The sequence below is a fragment of the Pristis pectinata genome, chromosome 8 (assembly GCF_009764475.1).
Source record: "Pristis pectinata isolate sPriPec2 chromosome 8, sPriPec2.1.pri, whole genome shotgun sequence".
NCBI lineage: Eukaryota > Metazoa > Chordata > Chondrichthyes > Rhinopristiformes > Pristidae > Pristis > Pristis pectinata.
Window position 1 is genome coordinate 74,690,710 of NC_067412.1, and position 20,968 is coordinate 74,711,677.

The window sequence follows — 20,968 nt, forward strand, 5'->3', positions numbered from 1 at the left end:
ATTATAGAAGTGATTTTCCAATCAACATAATGTGCACTTCTTCCATACGCGGGGTATTTCTCTATCAGTCACTTACGTTGCAATCTAGAATAATTGCAACATCTTCATCACCTTGGCAGTATATTTCCTTTCCTGTCTTTTTCAGTGTGTCATTGCATGCACTTCCTTCATTGACATTTGAAGAGCTTTGCATGTGTACAAGCACTTTTCTAGAGTTAACTTTGTCTCACTGAGTAGCTGTTTGCTCTTTGTGGACTCCAAGATTCCACAAATAACCTTAGCTCTGATGAATGAGTCCTTCAAATTGGCAAAGCTGCAACTATCTACTAATAATCATAGTTCCAGTAAGAAATTACAGAAGGATTTTCCCTGATCCTAAATATATGCAAAGAATCCATATTGGGCAACTGTTTCATTTCCGGGTGGGTTGCAAAGTGTTTATAATACATCTAGTCCATTCTGTGGGGTCTCATTTGAGAGCTTTATGGTATGGCACAATTCACTTCCCTTGTAGCCAGTGAGATGGGATAACATCTTTTTTTTATTTGTTCTGGTTTATCTATCACAGTCAGTTAAATATTGAGTGTATACTCTACATTCATTGTCTCCTTTCCTTAGACATTTTACTAACTCAGAAATCTAGCATTATGGATAGTTATATTTTGTCCACAGTGTATGATCTGATAGAATCACACGGTTTGCTGCCTCTCAGCACATGCACATGGTAGTTCAGTCAGAAGGATCATATCTAGCATTCAGTATTCTGATTGTAGCATGGAATCTATATTTTATAATTTCATCAACAGCACTTCTGATACCATTCACTCCATAATATGTTGGAGGACAGGTATTAAGTTAAAGTAACAAATAAAATACTTTATTAAGCAAACATTATAACTTAGGAGGGCCGAGAGAGTGTTTCTATTGTGTGCTTACTCCCATACGGGCAGACAACTTCTGGCAAGTTCTACACTGAAACAATGCATCAATAACATCAGAGAGCAGTTGGTAACACGCTACAATTCTTAAAGTGGTACCAATCAAAATTATATATGTTACAGTAAGAGAATACTTAATTTCTTCCCAATACTTTACCAATTTTCAAAATATATGGAGCAGTAGTCTATAAGGAAAAAATTATGCTTAAATATGGAAATTCATGAATGTTTCACAGGCCCCAGTTCATCAGTGACTTTTCAGAGCTTCTGATCAAAGCACAGTTCTCTCCAAACCTCTGTGCCGCAGCTTGAGTAGAGACAAATGAATATAAAAAGACACATTTCATAGATAAATACAATTGTCAATCTCAATTGAATTCATAAGTATAGAACATGTGAAACAAGCAATGTTGATCTAATGCTTACACCCACAGAATGAATATAGTGAATGGTTGTCTGTCTTCTTGATTCCTGAGCAATCCCAACTTATTAGTCTGACTTGTCAGTTTTATTTATTTTCACTACTTGGTGAACCATGTGTCCAACGCTTGTACAGAGTCCAATTAAAAAGAAGTTGACTGCTCCCACCAAGCGCCTTTGATTCCCTGATGTGGCAGTTGACACGTATGTAGAATGGAGGAAGCCATGTTGTCCCTTTCAGATGGCAGGATGATGCCCAAGCCGATAATGGGAACTGGCAGGCAATATCAGTCTCTTCAATATCATCCCCATGGCAGTGTCACAAGTGCTTCAATGGTCTCATAAAATTGCAAGGCTAAAAATTGTAACTATTTTGTTATTTTAGACCAGTGGCAGCATTTCCTTCCCTCATCTCCTGCTGGCACTTCCATCTCCATTCCACATCCCTATCCTGCATGTGATTATGGAAATTTGGAAGTTGCTGTCATGGGCAGTTGACTGTGCTCCAAGGCTGGATTCCACTAGGGAGCGGGAAGTTGGTGAAATGCCTTGTATTTTGCATTCATGAAGAACCCTGTGTCAGATAAAAGAAGGTAAACCTGGTCTTTTACCCTTGGTTTGAATGGAAAACAATAGCTGTGAGAAGGTAAAAATTTGCTATTGTAGATTTTAGTCTCAAACTGATTCTAATCTTTTTTTAAAATCAACAGTGGATTGTTAATGTATACTTTTTAACGTGTTTAAAAGTGCTTGGAAATCCTTTAAAGGTTTTCCAGTATTTTAAATTATTCATTTTTTAAAGGTTTTTAAATTTTATTAACATATTAATTTTGATAGTCTTTGGCAGTTCCAGCTAAATTGTAAACTTGATCTAGGCCACTGTTAAAACTGTTTTCTCCTTCTAATGAGTTTGAGTTAATTTGGCCACCACATAGACTCCCATTCTGATGCAAAGGCCTTTCTGTTGTGCAGGGTCTTACTACTAAAGACCTCTTCCAGCAGTTTCCAGAAGTTCCTCCTGGGAGGGTTACAAAAATCTAAATACAGACTGACTTTGGAAGTCAGCAGTCAGCCAATGGTGCTCACTAGTGAGCACAGAATCTGGCCCTTTTTTTGCAAACACTCCTACTTCTCAGTTTATCTCAAAGAAAGTTGCAAATGTCCTGTGTCCACAACATTTAAAACATATTTTCCTTCACTCCTTCCTCAAATGCAGTGAAAGGCCTGATCTTCAAGATACGGCTTCCAACTCAAGCGTAGGTGTCATTGCTAGATTATGCAGGTTATATAGACAATACATACTGAACAGGTTTCAAATATTATTATTTAAAGGATCTTTCATTAATCCAAGAGCAATCTTCCTCTAAGACTGCTGCATAGTGATTAAGTTGCTTAACTACAAGAGACTTGCGCTAGTGATACAGACGTACATTTGAAATTTAGATTCTTATTTGAATAATTCTAAAATTAGAAAAATCCTGTTTCAATAATGGTTGTTGTAAAAATTCTATTTTTTTATTTCCTTCATGGAGGAAAACTGCTGACTTTATTTGATCAGGCCTACGTAAAACTCCAGACACACAGCAATGCGGTTGACTATCAGACTGTATAGTTCATGGTCATTTGGGATGGACAATAAATATTCAATGTGCATATAACAATCATATCCTGTAAATGAGCATCAATTACTGGATCTGGTGTTTAACTGCCTTTAACCAGTTGTTTACGGCCTCTTCCAAATGAGGATGTAGCCTCTCCTTAGTGAGAATTTACTCTGGCTGTAGAAGTGACCTCCTGACTGAGAATATGACCAGGCCTAAGGCATTTCATTCTGTATTTTGGAGTCTCATTATTAATTTTCCCTGTCTGAACCTTCTTGGATCCCCTTTTTTTTCCACACCTCATTTTCCCATAGTATTCTAATTTTCTAATTTCAATGTGGCTAGAAGTAGCTCCTGCCTGAGCAAGGACCTGGACCTGCTGCAATTCATCTACCACCAGAACAGGTCTACAGCAGACACAAGCTCACTCTGCTTTGGAGCACCTAGACAACCGTAACACATACATCAGGCTGTTGTTTATTGATTACAGCTTGGCGTTCAACACCATCATCCCCTCAGTACTAATCACCAAGCTTCAAATCCTGGGCCTCTGTAACCCTTTCTGTGACTGGATCCTCAACTTCCTTACCAGGAGACCACAGTCAGTGTGGATCAGTAATAACATCTCTTCCTTGCTGACAATCAACACAGGCGCACCTCGAGGATCTGTGCTAAGCCCACTGCTCTACTCTCTCTACACTCATGACTGTATGGCTAAGCAAAACTCAAACGCCATCTATAAATTTACTGATGACACCACTGTTGTTGGCAGAATCTCAAATGGCGATGAGGAGGCGTACAGGAGTGAGATAGATCGACTGGTTGAGTGGTGTTACAACAACAACTTTGCACTCAACATCAGCAAGACCAAGGAATTGATTGTGGATTTCAGGAAGGGGAAGTCGGGACAACAGACACCAGTCCTCATTGAGGGGTCAGCGGTGGAAACAACAAACAGCTTCAAGTGCCTGGGCGTCAACATCTCGGAGGATCCTGGGCCCAACACATTGATGCAATCACAAAGAAGGCATGCCAGCAGCTCTACTTCATTGGGAGTTTGAGGAGATTCGGTATGTCAGCAAAGACACTTACAAATTTCTATAGATGTATGGTGGAGAGCGTTCTGACTAGTTGGATCACAACTTGATATGGAGCCTCCAATGCACAGGATCGCAAGAGGCTGCAGAGGGTTGTAGACTCAGCCAGCTCCATCACGAGCACAACCCTCCCCACCATCTAGGACATTTTCAGGAGGCAGTGCCTGACGAAGGCAGCAGCCATCACTAAGGGCCCTCACTATTCGAGACATGCCCTCTTCTCATTACTACCATTGGGGAGGAGGTAGAGGAGCTTGAAGACCCACACTCAACAATTCAGAAACAGCTTCTTCCCCTCAGCCGTCAGACTTCTGAATGGTCCATGAATTCGTAAACACTACCTCTCTATTTTTTTGCACTATTTATTTTCGTAATTTATAGAAATTGTATGTCTTTGCACTGTACTGTTGCTGTAAAACAAATTTCACATCATTTAAGTCAGTGATAATAAATATGATTCTGATTCTACTATGTTCTTTAATACTATTGTCTCTGTGATCTAGTTCTTCCACATTCCCTCTATCTAAGAGTGTCTAAAGCCAGTGCTGCATCAACTTATATGAGCTCCATGCCATCACTTTGTGTCGCCTGCACCAAGGTTAAGTCACCATCAGCTCCTGTGCACCTCGGGGTGCTGGTTAGATTACTGGTTGCATTTACTTAACCCACTGATCAAACTGTTTCTTCCCAAGCACCTCTCCATGTTTGATTTCCTGGGGGGAAAGTCCCAAACAACCAAGCTCACAGTTCTTAACATGAGTGGGAATTTCTCTGCCTTATCTATCTCAGCTAGCTTCACTATCTATTCTGCTTCTTCCATATGTTTCATAACATTTCCCTTCTATTTGATCTTGATGGGTTTTTTTAATCTGCTCATATTATGCAGGACTACATATTCTCCTGGTGTAGCGGTTGCTATCGTTAAATAAAACAAGATGCTAGTCGAAGGATTGTCAAACAAGAACTGGTTTATTTTCCCGCCTTGCACTGGCCTTTTAAGGGAGACTGTTCCCGCCCAACACAACCGGCAATGACGTAAGTACTACGTCATCAAGTCTTTCTCGCATGCGGGTTCTCCCCGTCGCTCGGGAAAGACGAGGCCCGCTGCCACCTTGGGCCTCGTCGCTCCGATGTCGCGCGACCCGACTGCCAAGCCGGTTCGCCTGACCGGACGGTGAGTCGCTACACAACCCCCCCCAGAACCGGCGATACAGTCCCCAAGGTCCGTGGGCTGTGCCAGCCGCCGCTTAGGGGGCCGGCCTCTGCGTCACGGCATTGAAACCTTGACTGGTTGTTGCAGATCTAAATGGGCCGGTTTGAGGTGGTCCGTCGTGAAGACCTGTTCCCTGCCTCCAACGTCCAAAATAAAGGTGGATCCATTATTCCTTATGACTCGGAACGGTCCCTCATATGGTCGTTGCAACGGCGCCCGAGGTGTGCCCCTGCGAACGAAAACAAACTTACAGTCTCGTAGTTCTTTGGGCTGGCAGGATGGGGCTTGACCGTGCCGGGAGGTGGGAATCGGGGCCAAGTTGCCAAGCTTCTTGCGCAGTCTTTGTAGGACCGCTGGGGGTTGTTCCCCTTGGTCTGGAAGGGCAGGTATGAAATCCCCTGGGACAACTAGGGGCGCCCCGTACACAAGCTCAGCTGACGAAGCGCGGAGGTCTTCTTTGGGGGCAGTGCGTATGCCGAGCAGGACCCAAGGCAGCTCGTCAACCCAGTTAGGACCCTTGAGGTGGGCCATCAAGGCTGATTTCAGATGGCGGTGAAAACGTTCCACCAACCCGTTTGATTGAGGATGGTAGGCCGTGGTGGTGTGCAGCTGCGTCCCTAGCAGGTTCGCTAATGCAGCCCAGAGACTGGAAGTGAATTGGGTGCCTCTGTCTGAAGTGATGTGGGACAGAACACCAAAACGTGAGACCCAAGTTGTGAGCAGCGCCCGGGCGCAGGAATCAGTCGTGATGTCAGTCAGGGGGGTTGCCTCTGGCCACCTCGTGAACTGGTCCACAATGGTAAGGAGGTACCGGGCTCCTCTTGAAACCAGCAGAGGGCCCATGAGGTCGATGTGTATGTGGTCGAACCTCCTATGGGTAGGCTCGAACTGCTGTGGCGGGATTTTGGTGTGTCGTTGGATTTTCGATGTCTGGCAGTGCGGACAAGTCCTGGCCCACTCACTGACCTGTTTGCGCAGGCCATGCCAGACAAAATTGCTGGTGACCAGTCGGACAGTTGATCTGATGGACGGGTGCGCCAACCCATGTACCGAGTCGAAAACGCGTCTCCGCCAGGCTGCAAGGACTATAGGGCGGGGCTGACCTGTTGCGATGTCGCAAAATAGGGTCTGCTGACCTGGACCAACCAAGAAATCTCGGAGCTGCAGGCCTGAGACTGCGGTTCTGTAGCTGGGCAGCTCGTCGTCGGCTTGCTGTGCGTCAGCTAGGGCCGCGTAGTGGACACCCAAGGATAGGTTGTGGATGGTCGGTCTGGAAAGTGCATCAGCAATGACATTATCCTTTCCGGAGACATGTTGGATGTCTGTTGTGAATTTGGAAATGTAGGATAAATGCCTCTGCTGATGAGCTGACCAGGGATCGGAGACTTTGGAGAAGGCAAAGGACAGAGGCTTATGATCAGTGAAAGCGGTGAAAGGCCTGCCTTCTAGAAAGTATCGGAAATGCTGGACCGCCAGATACAGCGCTAGAAGTTCCCAATCAAAAGCGCTGTATTTCAGTTCGGGTGGTCTAAGGTGCTTGCTGAAAAATGCCAAGGGTTGCCAGCGGCCTTCGATTAGCTGTTCCAGTACCCCACCCACCATGGTGTTGGACGCGTCCACCGTGAGGGCGGTTGGGACGTCTGTCCTAGGGTGTACAAGCATTGTGGCGTCTGCCAGGGCGTCTTTGGCCTTAACAAAGGCAGCCGCAGCCTCGTCAGTCCAGGTGATGTCCTTGCCCTTACCAGCCAGCAGCGAGAACAGAGGGCGCATGATACGGGCTGCCGCAGGGATGAACCGATGGTAAAAGTTGACCATCCCAAGGAATTCCTGTAGGCCTTTGACCGTGTCGGGGCGGGCAAAATGGCGGATAGCGTCTACCTTGGCGGGTAGGGGTGTTGCCCCGTCGCTGGTGATTTTGTGGCCGAGGAAATCGATAGAGTCAAGTCTGAATTGGCACTTGGACGGGTTAATCGTGAGGCCGAAATCACGGAGATGGGAATACAGCTGGCGGAGGCGGGAAAAGTGTTCTTGGCGGTTACGGCTGGCGATCAGTATGTCATCTAAGTAAATGAACACGAAGTCCAGGTCTCGGCCTACCGCGTCCATCAGCCGCTGGAAGGTGTGCGCGGCGTTCTTAAGGCCGAACGGCATTCGAAGGAATTCGAACAGGCTGAATGGGGTGATAATCGCAGTTTTGGGGACGTCATCTGGATGGACCGGGATTTGGTGGTATCCCCGAACGAGGTCCACTTTGGAAAAGATGCGGGCGCCATGTAAGTTCGCTGTGAAGTCCTGGATGTGAGGGATGGGATAGCGGTCCGGGGTGGTGGCATCATTCAGCCTGCGGCAATTGCCGCAGGGCCTCTACCCTCCGGTGGCTTTGGGGACCATGTGCAGGGGGGAGGCCCAGGGGCTGTCTGACCTGTGAACAATCCCCAGCTCCTCCATGTGACGGAACTCTTCCTTTGCCAGGCGGAGCTTGTCTGGAGGTAATCGTCGTGCTCGGGCATGAAGGGGTGGCCCTGTAGTAATGATGTGGTGTCGTACTCCGTGTTTGGGCCTAAAATTTGTAAACGAAGGTGCCAAAATTGATGGGAATTCGGCTAGGAGCTTGGTGAACTCGTCGCCAGAAAGGGAAATGGAGTCCAGGCGTGGGGCTGGTAGGCTGATTTCTCCCAGGGGATAGGTCTGGAAAGTGCTAGAGTGGACTAACTGCTTCCCTCGCAGGTCGACTAACAGGTTGTGGGTCCGAAGGAAATCGGCTCTTAGGAGTGGTCGGGCGACGGTGGCAAGGGTAAAGGTCCAGGTAAAACGGCTGCCGCCGAATTGTAATTGAAGTGTACGGGCGCCGAAAGACCATATCATTGTACCGTTGGTGGCATTGACTACTGGACCTGGTGGCCTGTTACGAGTGTCGCGGCCGGTCGGGGGCAAAATACTGACCTCCGCTCCAGTATCAACGAGGAAACGCCGTCCAGATTTCTTGTCCTGAACGAATAGGAGGCTCTGTCGGTGGCCAGCCGCCGTAGCCATCAGCGGCGGCTGGCCCTGGCGTTTCCCTGAAACTTGCAGGGTGGGCGGCATCGATGGGCCTCCGCACCCCAGCTCTGATGGTAGAAACACAGCTGGTCACCCGTGTCGTCGTCTGTGTTCCTGGGGTGTGGCTGCTCGGTTGCTGGGACTGGGCGAGGCGGGCGTTGGGCTCGTAGCCTGGTGATTTGGCCGATGGACGAACCGCTCTCGCGTTTGGCCTTCCACAGGACATCTGCCCGGGCGGCTACCTCACGGGGGTTGCTGAAGTCGGTGTCAGCTAACAACAGGTGGATGTTATCGGGGAGTTGTTCGAGGAAGGCCTGTTCGAACATCAGGCATGGCTTGTGTCCCTCGGCCAATGCCAGCATCTCATTCATGAGGGCGGATGGGGATCTGTCCCCCAGGCCGTCCAGATGAAGCAGATGGGCGACGTGCTCATGATGGGAGAGGCCGAAGTTCCGAATCAAAAGGTGTTTGAAAGCCGGGTACTTATCTTCCTCTGGAAGTGACTGGATGAAGTCCCCAACCTGGGCGGCTGTCTCTTGGTCCAGAGAGCTAACCACATGGTAGTACTTCGTGGAGTCGGAGGTGATCTGCCGAAGATGGAATTGTGCTTCGGCCTGGTCAAACCAGACACTGGGCCGAAGTGTCCAAAAGGCGGGCAGCTTGAGGGCCACTGCGTTGGCTGCTGCGTTGTCGTCCATTGCGCGGGTCCAAAATCCGTTTGGACCGTCAGGGTCACCAATGTAGCGGTTGCTACCGTGAAATAAAACAAGATGCTAGTCGAAGGACTGTCAAACAAGAACTGGTTTATTTTCCCGCCTTGCGCGGGCCTTTTAAGGGAGACTGTTCCCGCCCAACGCAACCAGCAATGACGTAAGTACTACGTCATCAAGTCTTTCCCGCGCACGGGTTCTCCCCGTTGCTCGGGAAAGACGAGGCCCGCTGCCATCTTGGACCTTGTCGCTCCGACGCCGCACGACCCGACTGCCGAGCCGGTTCGCCTGACCGGACGGTGAGTCGCTACACTGGTTTATTTGCTCCTCATCCACACAATATTTGATGAATCATAGGAACCACCCCCACTCCCCACCCCAATATTTTGCTGTTAATATTCACATGCACTGTCACCTAAATCACCCAATTGGTTTACTTTGCCATCTTAATCATATTCACTGTTACTGTCCTCACATCCGTTCATCGTGCAAACAATTCTCTGTTTTTCTTTATAATGTTCCCAGCTTTTACTGTAGGCAGATGTGTGGCAAACATTATTCCTACCTTACCGCTGTTCATTTACCTGCATCCAGGGATGTGTGCAGGAATGTATGTTTCATTTCTTCTGGAGCGGAACTTTAAACAATTGCAAATTGTACACACACACACACACACACACACACACACACACACACACACACACACACACACACACACACACTTGTCCTTGCTTAACAGCTGAATGATTATTGGGCTAGCCCTGCTGCTACCACCCCTCCCCCCAAAATCCACTGTATGCTCCTGCAAGCATCTCAGGAAGTTTCAATGCAATTATTATTTCCCATTTTTCCACTGTCTCCTTCTCTGTTTCTGTTGCTTTTTTTGTGATGCACAGTCACTGTTCTTTAACCTTTTGAAGGGTTTGAGCTTGGAAGTCCTCCATTTGCCCTTGCAGCCTTTGAATGCATTTCCTGAAGTTGGCACACTCTCACATTAGCATTTCCTGTGCTTTCACTGCCTTTTCTGCTTATTCCTTATTCTCACACTTTACCCTCTCTAGTTTTCCACTTAACTACTTCATTACTTGATGTCTTTTCTCTTCCTGATTTTTGTTCTAATACTCCACTCTCTCCAGTCTTCCACTTAACTCTTTCACTACCAGATGTGCTTTCTGTCAATCTTCTACCCTTCCAGTGACCAAACCTCTGGAACTTTGCTTGATATATGAAGTCGCAAGACAAAAAGGGAGACAGAATGGTATTGTTATACATCACCATGTTAATGAGTTTTGTATAACTAAATGAATAATTTTCAGTCTTTTTAGGTAGACCCTTGGGATCATGGATGACCGAGCCTCCATTCTGGTTCTGTAAGTTCTGAGGTGACTGATGCAGCCAATGTTTGAACCACAGATTTTGTCACGGCTGGGCCATTAGGTATTTGAAGGATAGGCAGTTTTCCAGGTGGAGTGCTCCTTACATCATTTCCACCGGGCTTCTGTGTGCTCATGACACAAGCAATTAAATTTCTTAGTGCCATCCGAATGCTCCTTCTCCACTTTGAGCAGTTATGGGCCAGGGATTTCCAGGAGTCACTGGAAATCTCATACAATCACCACCTAGACTTGTCCAGGATGCCAATGTGGCATTTATGGTATTGGACAGGGTGCCTAGATTTCATGCTCAAGCTCTATCACAGCAACAGGTCTGTTAAATTCTGAAGTGATTTCAGCAAAGTATCAGATTATACTTTGGAGGAGGGAGCAAAATTATACACAGCTCCTCTACTGCAATATGTAGCTGACATTGTGGCTGAAACTATATAGTCTAATTGTTGAACATTTCTTAGGGAATAGCTGCCTATCAGCTGTTGTACTTCAAGATAGCTTGGACTTCCATACATGGTCATGGTGGAAATCCAAGACACGCTGCAGGCCAGTTGCCCCAACTGGTGGTTCTGTCACAGGACTCACCATTGACTCCAGTGATTTGTTGAGGAAAGGGTCTGGGTTCCTTTCACATCCTCAGCTTTATGCCATCGAGGACTGGAATACAAATGGTGACCTGTTATATTTGAATAGAATCACCACCCTGTGGAAAAATGTAAATGCCGGTAAGTGCTTTATTTAATTAATTTATTTAAATTATTAGTGTGTTGATGTGCCTTTAATTACATTTTTTTTTCCATAAAGTTTACTTCTTAATTTTTTTTTAATTGATTGAAATCAGAGATACTAACAAATTTGTTAAAATGCCTTAAAAGCAGGTATCTAGGTGTGGGGTCACAGGATACAACTTCTGAGGTCTATTCAGAGCCTGCTGTGCATTGCTGGAAACCTGTTGCCTTCAGAGGGTCAACTTGTCTGCCTCTCCACATCCAGAAAAGAGTACATGCAGGCAGGGAGATGATGGTACTGTGAGTGCTGAGTCCAGACAGCGTGTCAAGTCTAGAAAGGTCCAAACCATTGCCTAGGCAACCATTCAGTCATAAACAATTGTTCCAAAGTTCTATTATGAGAAGAAAAGTGAACAACAGCCATCAACCATGACCTTGGCAATAGCATCAGAACTGGAGTAAAGTCATCTTTGTAAACTCCCTCTCATCAATGCCTGTAGATTAATACTCAGCTTGAGAGAGCTGATTTAATCATAGTCATAGAATTATATCTACATTCAAATTACCAATTAGTTCATGCATTATCTTTAAATATGTATGGACCCATCAGTGACGAGTCTCATAAACTTGGAGTGGCCGTGGAAATGCTTGATATTATTTCTGGATTCCATAAAGCTCCATGGCCTTGGGTGAGTTTTTGGAAACATCCTGCTGAAAACATGACTTTGGCCAACTGCCAGGTGGAACTGTTCATTGACAATTTTCTCCATTCATAAATCCTCCAAGAATGAGATCAGAGTAGGACTTGGATGGCATTCAGCTTGGGTGATATGTGTAATACAGCATCCATGCCAGGTAAGCAGCAGGCACTTCCAACAAGTAAAACCCAGCTCTTGTTGTCTGTAACTGGCACCTGCTTTGCCATCTTCACAATCAACACAACCATACACATGCTTGATAGGGCCAACCACAACAACGTTTTGTATAAAATAGCAGCTAAGAGTCTGGGTATTCTGCATCTACCAAGCTCAAATCTGGATTGTAATGGGATACTCATCTCTTTGTCAGCTGTAGCTATGATTTTCATTTCAGTAGGACTGCAGTCAATATCTGCCTCATTGCTGCTTTTGGTTGCTGGATGCACTATTTTTGTGACATGGCTTTAAAATGATTAATTATTATAATATCTATCTCAGCCTAATGGATTTCATTGGAGCAAGAGAATTTTGTTTGGTTCCAGTCATTTGATTATGGGAGTATCAATGAGTGGTGTTGAATAAATATTACTCAGGAAATGAAAAATAAGGAACAGTTTCAAATGTCCTTAGAAACAGTAACCTTCTCGAAAAGCTTCTGTTTCAAATAAGCTGCTTTTCATGGACTCAGGATGCCCTCATAGCTAGTAAAATAATTTAAAATATGCACTGATAAATGCAGAAAACAGCCAGCTTCCACCAACAAAAGGGAATTAATTAATTAAACTATCTTAGTGCTGCTGCCTAGAGGATAAAGCAGTTACCCAGATATTGGCAGAACTCTTCTTCTTTCCTCCAGGTCATGCAATGGAGTCTTATGATTCATCACAGAGAGAAACGAGTTTAGTATTTTACTGAACAGAGCAGCACTTCTTTTCTTCCATTCTAAAATTGTGACTCAAGTTTCTAGAGTGGGGGTTGATCCTTTAAGTTCTAATTCCAAGGGGACATTTCATGGACCCACACTTGTAAACCAGGGGAGACAATAAGTGCAGCCTTGCCAGCATTGCACACAGACTGATAATAAATCAAATGAAGTATCAGGATAAAGTGGTTATATTATTCATGGGCAATTCAACACTTGATATTTATAATGATTTTGCTTTGGGAAGGGAGGGAACCAGTTTGAGAGACATTGCAATTTTACATGAAACACATTGATTTAGAATCTTCAGTCAGCAGAAGTGCATCACACTCACACTTACTTGTACTTATGTTTAGAAACTTGGCCAGTGGTGCTGCCTTGTTCAGTGCCACAAGTGTGAAAATCATTGTTTCCTGGAGCACAATAGGATCCTGCAGCTTCCAGGGCTGAAATTCACCACTTCGGAAATTTGACCAGCCAGTTCCTGTGTGAATACACCATTTTCCATGACACTCCTACTGGAATGGTTATCGAGGCTATTCCTGGGAGGTATTAGGCTATATTGATCCAAAGTGTGCCTCTGAACCTTACTGGGCTTTCAAAGCTCTGTTTGGACTGCATCTGCACAATTCAGTGGCCATCCAGAACAGGACTCAGCCTGGCACTGGGAAACCAACTCATATAGGTTCCTTTTAAGTTATGGATTTCTGGCTTCCCCCACAATAAAGTAATAACGTGGACACATCTCCATTCTTCTTACAGTCTTCACTTGGCTCCACTCCTAGTACTGATCACCTTACATAAGCTCCTTCCAAATTCTAATCAGCTACCATTGGACATAATCATCCCTTACACACACACACACGCACGCACACACGCATGCACGCACGCACACACACACACACACACAAGTCAGGCTCCCATCCCTTCAGCAAACCCCAGATCCACCAACCCAGGCTCCCCACCCCCAAACCTACACCGACTTATCAGCCATAGGCCTCACTGTCAATCATTGGCAATCAAGCCTTGCCCCAATTTCTATTCTGATCTGTGACATTACCTCCAACCTGTGGCCTCTCTCTCTTCCCTGTGACTGCCTGGAGGTGGACTTAATCCTAGGCATACATGAAATCACTTCTGAATTTACACTGGTGCAGTATTCGAAGGAAAGAGTTTTGCTAGAGAAGAGTGACTCAGTAGCTCTTGACAGCTTGGATCGCAGGCATTGTTGAACTTCCAAAGGTTGTCCCATGATGAAGACTGTCATTGGTCCACTGCACAGCAACCATTTAGTATGCCTCTGTAATTGCCAAAAAAATTCTGGGCAAAAGACTTTTAGGATAATTGGTATTTGCCCATCCATTCCAGTGCATATCCCTCAATTGATATCTGTGGCATGCATAATTTTTCAACCAGTTAGATTGAAAAATCCTCACTTAGACATGCAGGGGAAGGAATTTGTCTTTGGCTGTTAGTACTAAACTTGAACGAGGACAGCTGCTGATTTTACTTACCTCACTGCAGCCATTGGAACTGAAAATGCAGAACTGAATGCAAGTGGAACTAAATATTTGAGCACACTTTAGTACTGGTGATCAAAGATGAATTTTCTCTCACAAGTTTGAAGCAAGGTGTATGAATTAGAATATTTAGTTAATTGTAAAATTAAAGAGTAAAAGAATCTTTTTATTAAATCTCCAACAATAATTAAGTTTTGAAGGGATGAGACTCCTTACTTGTAACATTAAATTTTCCGGTAGACGTAATAATAACTGATCAGAGTGTTGAAATTTACTCATACCTGAATACTTCATCTCCAAAATTTTTGGGTTGGTAAATACCACAGTTTCTCACACTTCTGTGGATTTTAAGGTTGAATCTATCGGAAAATATCGTTATACAGTTACAGTTGTCATGTGGAGGAATGGTGCAAATTAGAAAACACCATCTGACTAATTGCATGTAACTGTGTGTGTGGAACCCTTAGAAGTTACCATCTAACCTATGCAATAATAATAGGTTAGCCTGCTAGATGTACATTCTTTTTATTAAAACAAAGTCCATATCATATATTACTCCAATTTATGAAATAAAGTCAGATGGTCAGTGGATTTTATATAGATAAGTTATAGACTCAGAGATCTGAATCATTCCTTGGATTAGTTTCAGCCAGCATAATCAAAGACCCCACCCACCCGGGTCATTCTCTCTTCTCTCCTCTACCATCAGGTAGAAAATACAGGAGCCTGAGGGCACATACCACCAGGTTTAAGGACAGCTTCTATCCCACTGTGATAAGACTACTGAACGGTTCCCCTATACCATGAGATGGACTCTGACCTCACAATCTACCTTGTTGTGACCTTGCACCTTATTGCACTGCACTTTCTCTGTAGCTGTGACACTTTACTCTGTACTGTTATTGTTTTTACCTGTACTACATGAATGCACTCTGTACTAACTCAATGTAACTGCACTGTGTAATGAAATGACCTGTACTATTGGTATGCAGGACAAGTTTTTCACTGTACCTCGGTACAAGTGACAATAATAAACCAATACCAATCTCTGGCAGTTTTTTCAAGGATCACCAAGTGGATTGCAGTAAATAGGCAGGATGAGTGCTGTGTACTCTGCCATTTAGGAATTGGGACTCCACAGCCAAATTTGCATCCTTAAATGGTCTTCAGATAGACAGGTTGATCTGAAAATACTCATACTACTTTTATAAGTTTATATAAATATTCTTCTTAGGCAGCCCCCTAGAATTGAGGATGGGGAGTGGATGTTGCCAGTGTGATTTCTTTTAACATGGAGCAGTTGTTGCACAACAGTCACCACATGGACTTGACAGTGAAAGCAGACATTACGACACATGCATAAACACACACACAAAGTACACACAGATGTACTCTGACCACGCACTCACCACCTCACTATGGATGCAGACCCATAATCTAGCACACACACTTTTTCTTTGGCATCTCTCTGACTCACTCCCCTAACCACCTTGATCCCCACCCTCAGTCTCCCTACCTCTGACCATTTTACCCCAACTGCCTTCCTCAGTCCCTCCTTGGACCCTGTTCATCTTAGCTCATTGCCCCTTTCCTGACCTTCTTCCCAGTTGGCTCATTCCTTCTTTCTTACCCTCTTAATTCTTATGTACCAACTTTGTTCCCACTACTCACCAATTTCCAGCTGCTGGCCACTTCCTCTATGAGAGTGAGGCTGTCCACCAATCACTGTGGCTTGCTTTCTTCAAGGGTGGCTCTCCAATTGCCTTCACGCAATCCATGTCCATTTCCAGTCCCCCATTAATGTATCTTAGTTTAATTGTTCAACAATTAGAACAGTTTAAAGATTTTTAGTTGGTCCTTGCTGTGGTTGAATTAAGCTGGCATTCTGATTAATAATGTAAGTTATGTGATGAGCTTTAATTAATTGTTTGCTTTCTTTTCCTGCAGTTCTTACTGTTTTATGTTAAAAAAAAGGGGAGAAATTTGTCTTTGTACAAGAGAAATAAAGGACTGCAGATACTGGAATCTAGGTGAAAAACATTATGATGCTGCAGGAACTCAGCAGGCCAGGCAGCATCTGTGGAGAAAAGCAGGCAGTCAATGTTCTGGGTCAGGACCCTTCTTCAGGACTGAAGATAGGAAAAAGGAAAGCCCAATATATAGGAGGGGAAAGCAGAGCAGTGATAGGTAGACAAAAGAGGGGAGGCAGGGTGGGCACAAGGTGGTAATAGGTAAATGCAGGTAAGAGACAGTGATAGGCAGGTGTGGGGGAGGAGGGGAGAGCAGATCCACTGGGGGATGGGTCAAAGGTAAAGAGGAAAAAAGGGCGTAGAAAAAAGAGAGTCTAGGAAAGGGAAGAAAAGGAGAGGCATGGTGGGTGTGGAGAGGGTGGGGGTTACATAAAGTGGGAGAATTCAATGTTCATACCTTTAAGGCTGCAAGGTTCCAAGATGGAAAATGAGGTGCTGTTCCTCCAGTTTGTGCTTGGAATTCTCCTTGCAATGGAGGACGCCGAGGACTGATATATCTGTGATGGAATTGGAAGGGGAGTTGAAGTGATTGGCAACGGGGAGATGTAGACCACGGTTACGGACGGGCTATATATTGGGCTTCCCCTTTTCCTACCTTCAGTCCTGAAGAAGGGTCCTGACCCGAAACATTGACTGCCTGCTTTTCTCCACGGATGCTGCCTGGCCTAGTGAGTTCCTCCAGCATTATAGTGTTTATCACTTTGTCTTTGTACACTAGTGTTATAAACATTCTGAGGATATAAGCCATCATTTGGACTCACTTACTGATATTTGGTTCAATGTAACTGAATGTGGGACGACAAGACCCACCAATAACAGGTACTCTTGCACACATCTATCACTTGTGTTCAAAGATAAAATTTACCCTGTTAAATTTATATTTGTGAGCTAGATAATTTTGAGCAGCTAAGGGTGACAGGCCAGGAAAGCACCAGCTTCAGTTTGTGTACTACTGAACTAAAATCAGAATCAGAAGCACAGTTGGGAATTGTGTCAGGCATATAGATGTGCAGTTCAGCTCTTAAATTCCCAGTGTCTCAGGCAAAAGTAAGTGATAAACGAGAAAGCACCATATCTTCCTAGTCCAGGCACAATTTATCAAGAGCCATTGGCTGTCCTTGGAGAAACTCAGAGTGACTTTCAAACTCTACTAAAGGTTAAAGATTTATAAAATCCTATGAGTTTACCACAGGGCTGATTATTATTTTTATTCTTCTGTATTATTTATGGCGACAAAAGCAATAACAGATCCAGCAATCAGACTTTCTTCTCAGTGCTGCCATTCCCCAAGGACTTATGAGCTTTGTTGCATGGCACTCATTCCATTTACTCTGGTAATAAATCAGACCCAAGCCTTTCAACTGCAGATTCACTGGCTTGTTGTCTGTCCTGTGTAGAGACGTGCTAATCTGGGTCATTAACCCTTTGGGGCCAGCAGGTTTCACACATGCTTGAGTAGAAATGCTATCTAGTAATCTCAGCAATGGTTGAGATTGTAAATACGTAATGGGGACAGAGAGCTTTAAGGTGAATAGCAGTGCAAACAACCCACATTATCATAGAAACATAGAACAGTACAGCACAATACAGGCCCTTCTGACCACAATGTTGTGCCGACCTTTAAACCTCGCCTAAGACTATCTAACCTCTACCTCCACCATATCCCTCTATTTTAAATTCCTCTGTATGCTTATCTAGCAATCTCTTGAGTTTGACCAATGTACCTGCCTCCACCACCACCCCAGGCAGCACATACCATGCACCAACCACTCTCTGGGTAAAAAACCTTCCTCTGATATCTCCCTTGAACTACTTTAAAGCCATGCTCTCAAAGAAACAAGTTTAGTGCCAAGGTTTTTGAAGTAATGCCTCTTACTTAGTCTTAGGTCCAACTGCAAGGTAAGTATCATTTGGGTATTAGTTTGGCTCTATGTCCCACTCTGGCCATACTTCATGGTGGGTGACAGTCTGTTAGAGAATTGGATGTTCCACTTTGCAGGAGGTAATAAAATTTTGAATGACAGTGGCAATGTATAAAGAATATGCATGCAAAATTCAATGACCTGAGGAAACAAGGAAGCTTCAAGGAGATGTAGATAGGATTAAATAACTAAGCAAAGATCTGGCAAATGGAGTATAATGTGAGAAAATGTGAAATTGTCCACATTGGAGGGAAAGATAAAAAAAAGAGGCAGCCATCTAAATGGTGAGAAAGTGTAGAGCTCTGAGTTCCAAAGGAATCTGGTGTCCAGGTGTGTGCTTCATAAAAGGAAAGTAATTAGGAAAATTAGGAAAGTGTTATTATTAATTGCTTAGGGAATTAAATACAAGAAGAGGGAGCTTATGTCTCAGTTATACATGGCATTGGTGAGATCACATCTGGAGTCCTGCATATAGTATGTCTCTTTTTATCACGAGAAGAATGTTAATGTATTGGAAACTGTTCAGAGACTAATAGCTGGAATGGGCAAGTTGGTCTTATGAGGAAAGATTGGACAGGCTAGGCTTGTATCAGCTGGTTTGGAAGAGTGAGAGGACACAAGATTGAAACATAAGATCTTGAGGGGTCTTCACAGGGTACAAGTGAAGAGGATTTTTCTGCTTATGGGAGAATATAGAATAAGGGGTGACTGTTTAAAAATAAAGATTTGCACAGTTAGGACAGAGATAGGCAATTTCGTTCCCTCTTTGGAACCCTTGTCCTGAAAGGGCAGGAGAAGCAGAGTCTTTGAATATTTTTAAGTGAAAGGCTACCATGGCTAGACAGGAACATAAAGTTTAGATTATATTCAAATCAGTCATGGTCTTATTAAATGGCAGAGCAGGCTTGAGAGGCTGAGTGTTTTACTCCGAATTTGCATATTTTCACAAGGTGCCAACAATTACAATCTTAAATGTTCTTTCCCATCCATGCACTCCTTAACTATGTTTCCTCAGTGCCCAACAGGTGGTACTGAACACTTTCTGATGCCATTTCTATGATAGCAGATTGTGCAGGGCAAAACATTATCAGCCTTTCATATCAATACCTAGATCCTGCATCACTGCATTTTCTATGGCATAATAATTTAGGAAGAACAGATTAGAACAGGGTGTTAGGAGGTTTCCTGCTACATGTTTTTTTTTAGGAGAAAGCCCACAATGAGAGATTTATTAACTATTGGAAGAAGCTCAGCACCTTGCATCCCTCACTCTCCTCATGCCCCCATCTCGGTACAGAAACTAGGTTTTGGATGATTAAGAAGGAGCTGGAGAAACAGATGTGACAATACTCAAATTCCATCTCACTCAGTTATACACTAACACAATAGTTTGCAAGAAACAATAACTCTATTTTCATATTTTGAGAGAAGTATCTTAGCAACAACTTTTCATGTTAGACAGGTTACTAACACTTTGTTTTTCTGTAAAGGTATACATGGCTGTCTGAAATGATCATCAAGCCAATAGATAAGGCAATCTAACAGTTAATAGCAAAAACTGAATTCACACTCAGACATTATGGAGAACTTGCTTGCTCAAATGATATTATTCAATGGAATAAATAACACATATGGGATCATGCTGAATTTTCTTCTTCTTCCCACTTGTAATGTGGGATCTCCACCCACACTAGTGTTTACCTAATTTTGCATTATTTACATAGAATGACAGAAACAGATTCTCTATTAGAGCAAACATATTTATGGGAGGCATACATCCCACCTTCCTCAACAACATTTTATTTATATTAACTGGTCAACACGGTCACATACAATAATTGCTCAGCACTGGGAAAAAGAAGGAATTTATAAAATAGCCTAACACTGAAAGTTCATAGCTCTGCAGAATCCTTACTTCATTCTCAACTTAACTTTTATTTCGCTCCTGCCAACCACTTTACCATCATTTTACCCTTTTGGTGTAGTGTTCCTCCCTCTTTTTGGCAGGGAACAAATGGGTACCCAATGGAAAAAAACTATCCACCATTTTATTTCTGCAGTAGGATAGGGAACAGTCAAGATGGGTACCTAGGGTCGGTTGTTAAATAAGTGTATGCTTCATGAAGATGCAGGGGATGTTTATGAGGATGATGTCAGGGCTGGGGAATTATATTAATGAGGAGAAAAGAAGCTTAATCTGGGATTATTTTCATTGGAATATATGACACTGAGGGGAGATTTATTTGAGGTGTACAAAATATGAGAGGCCCAGGCAGATAAACAGTAAGGACCTATTTCTCTTTGCAAGGAGGTCAGTAACTAAGGGCATAGATTTAAAATAATTGGTCGAATGATTAGACGGGACTCGAGTGATACCTAGTATCATGGGGCAGTCTGATCTCCCTGAAGTGGTTGGAGACAGAAGCCCTCACCACATTTATAAGAAATATATGAATGAGCACTTGAAAACCAATAGCCCACAGGGCTGCAGAACAAGAGCTGAGATGTGCAATTTACTTAAAATCTGTCTGTGACTAGTAAGGACATGCTGGACTGGTAACCACTTCCTGTGCCATAAATTTCTTATTCAGTGATTGGATATAACCTCTGTTCATAATGCCTCATCCATTCAGGTACTGCAGTGAGTATAAGCAGTGAAAAATAATGATCAATTTGGTAAGAGTAAAAACTACTTCTGAACAGGAGTCACTTGGATAGAATAGTATTATCCCTTTTAATGCA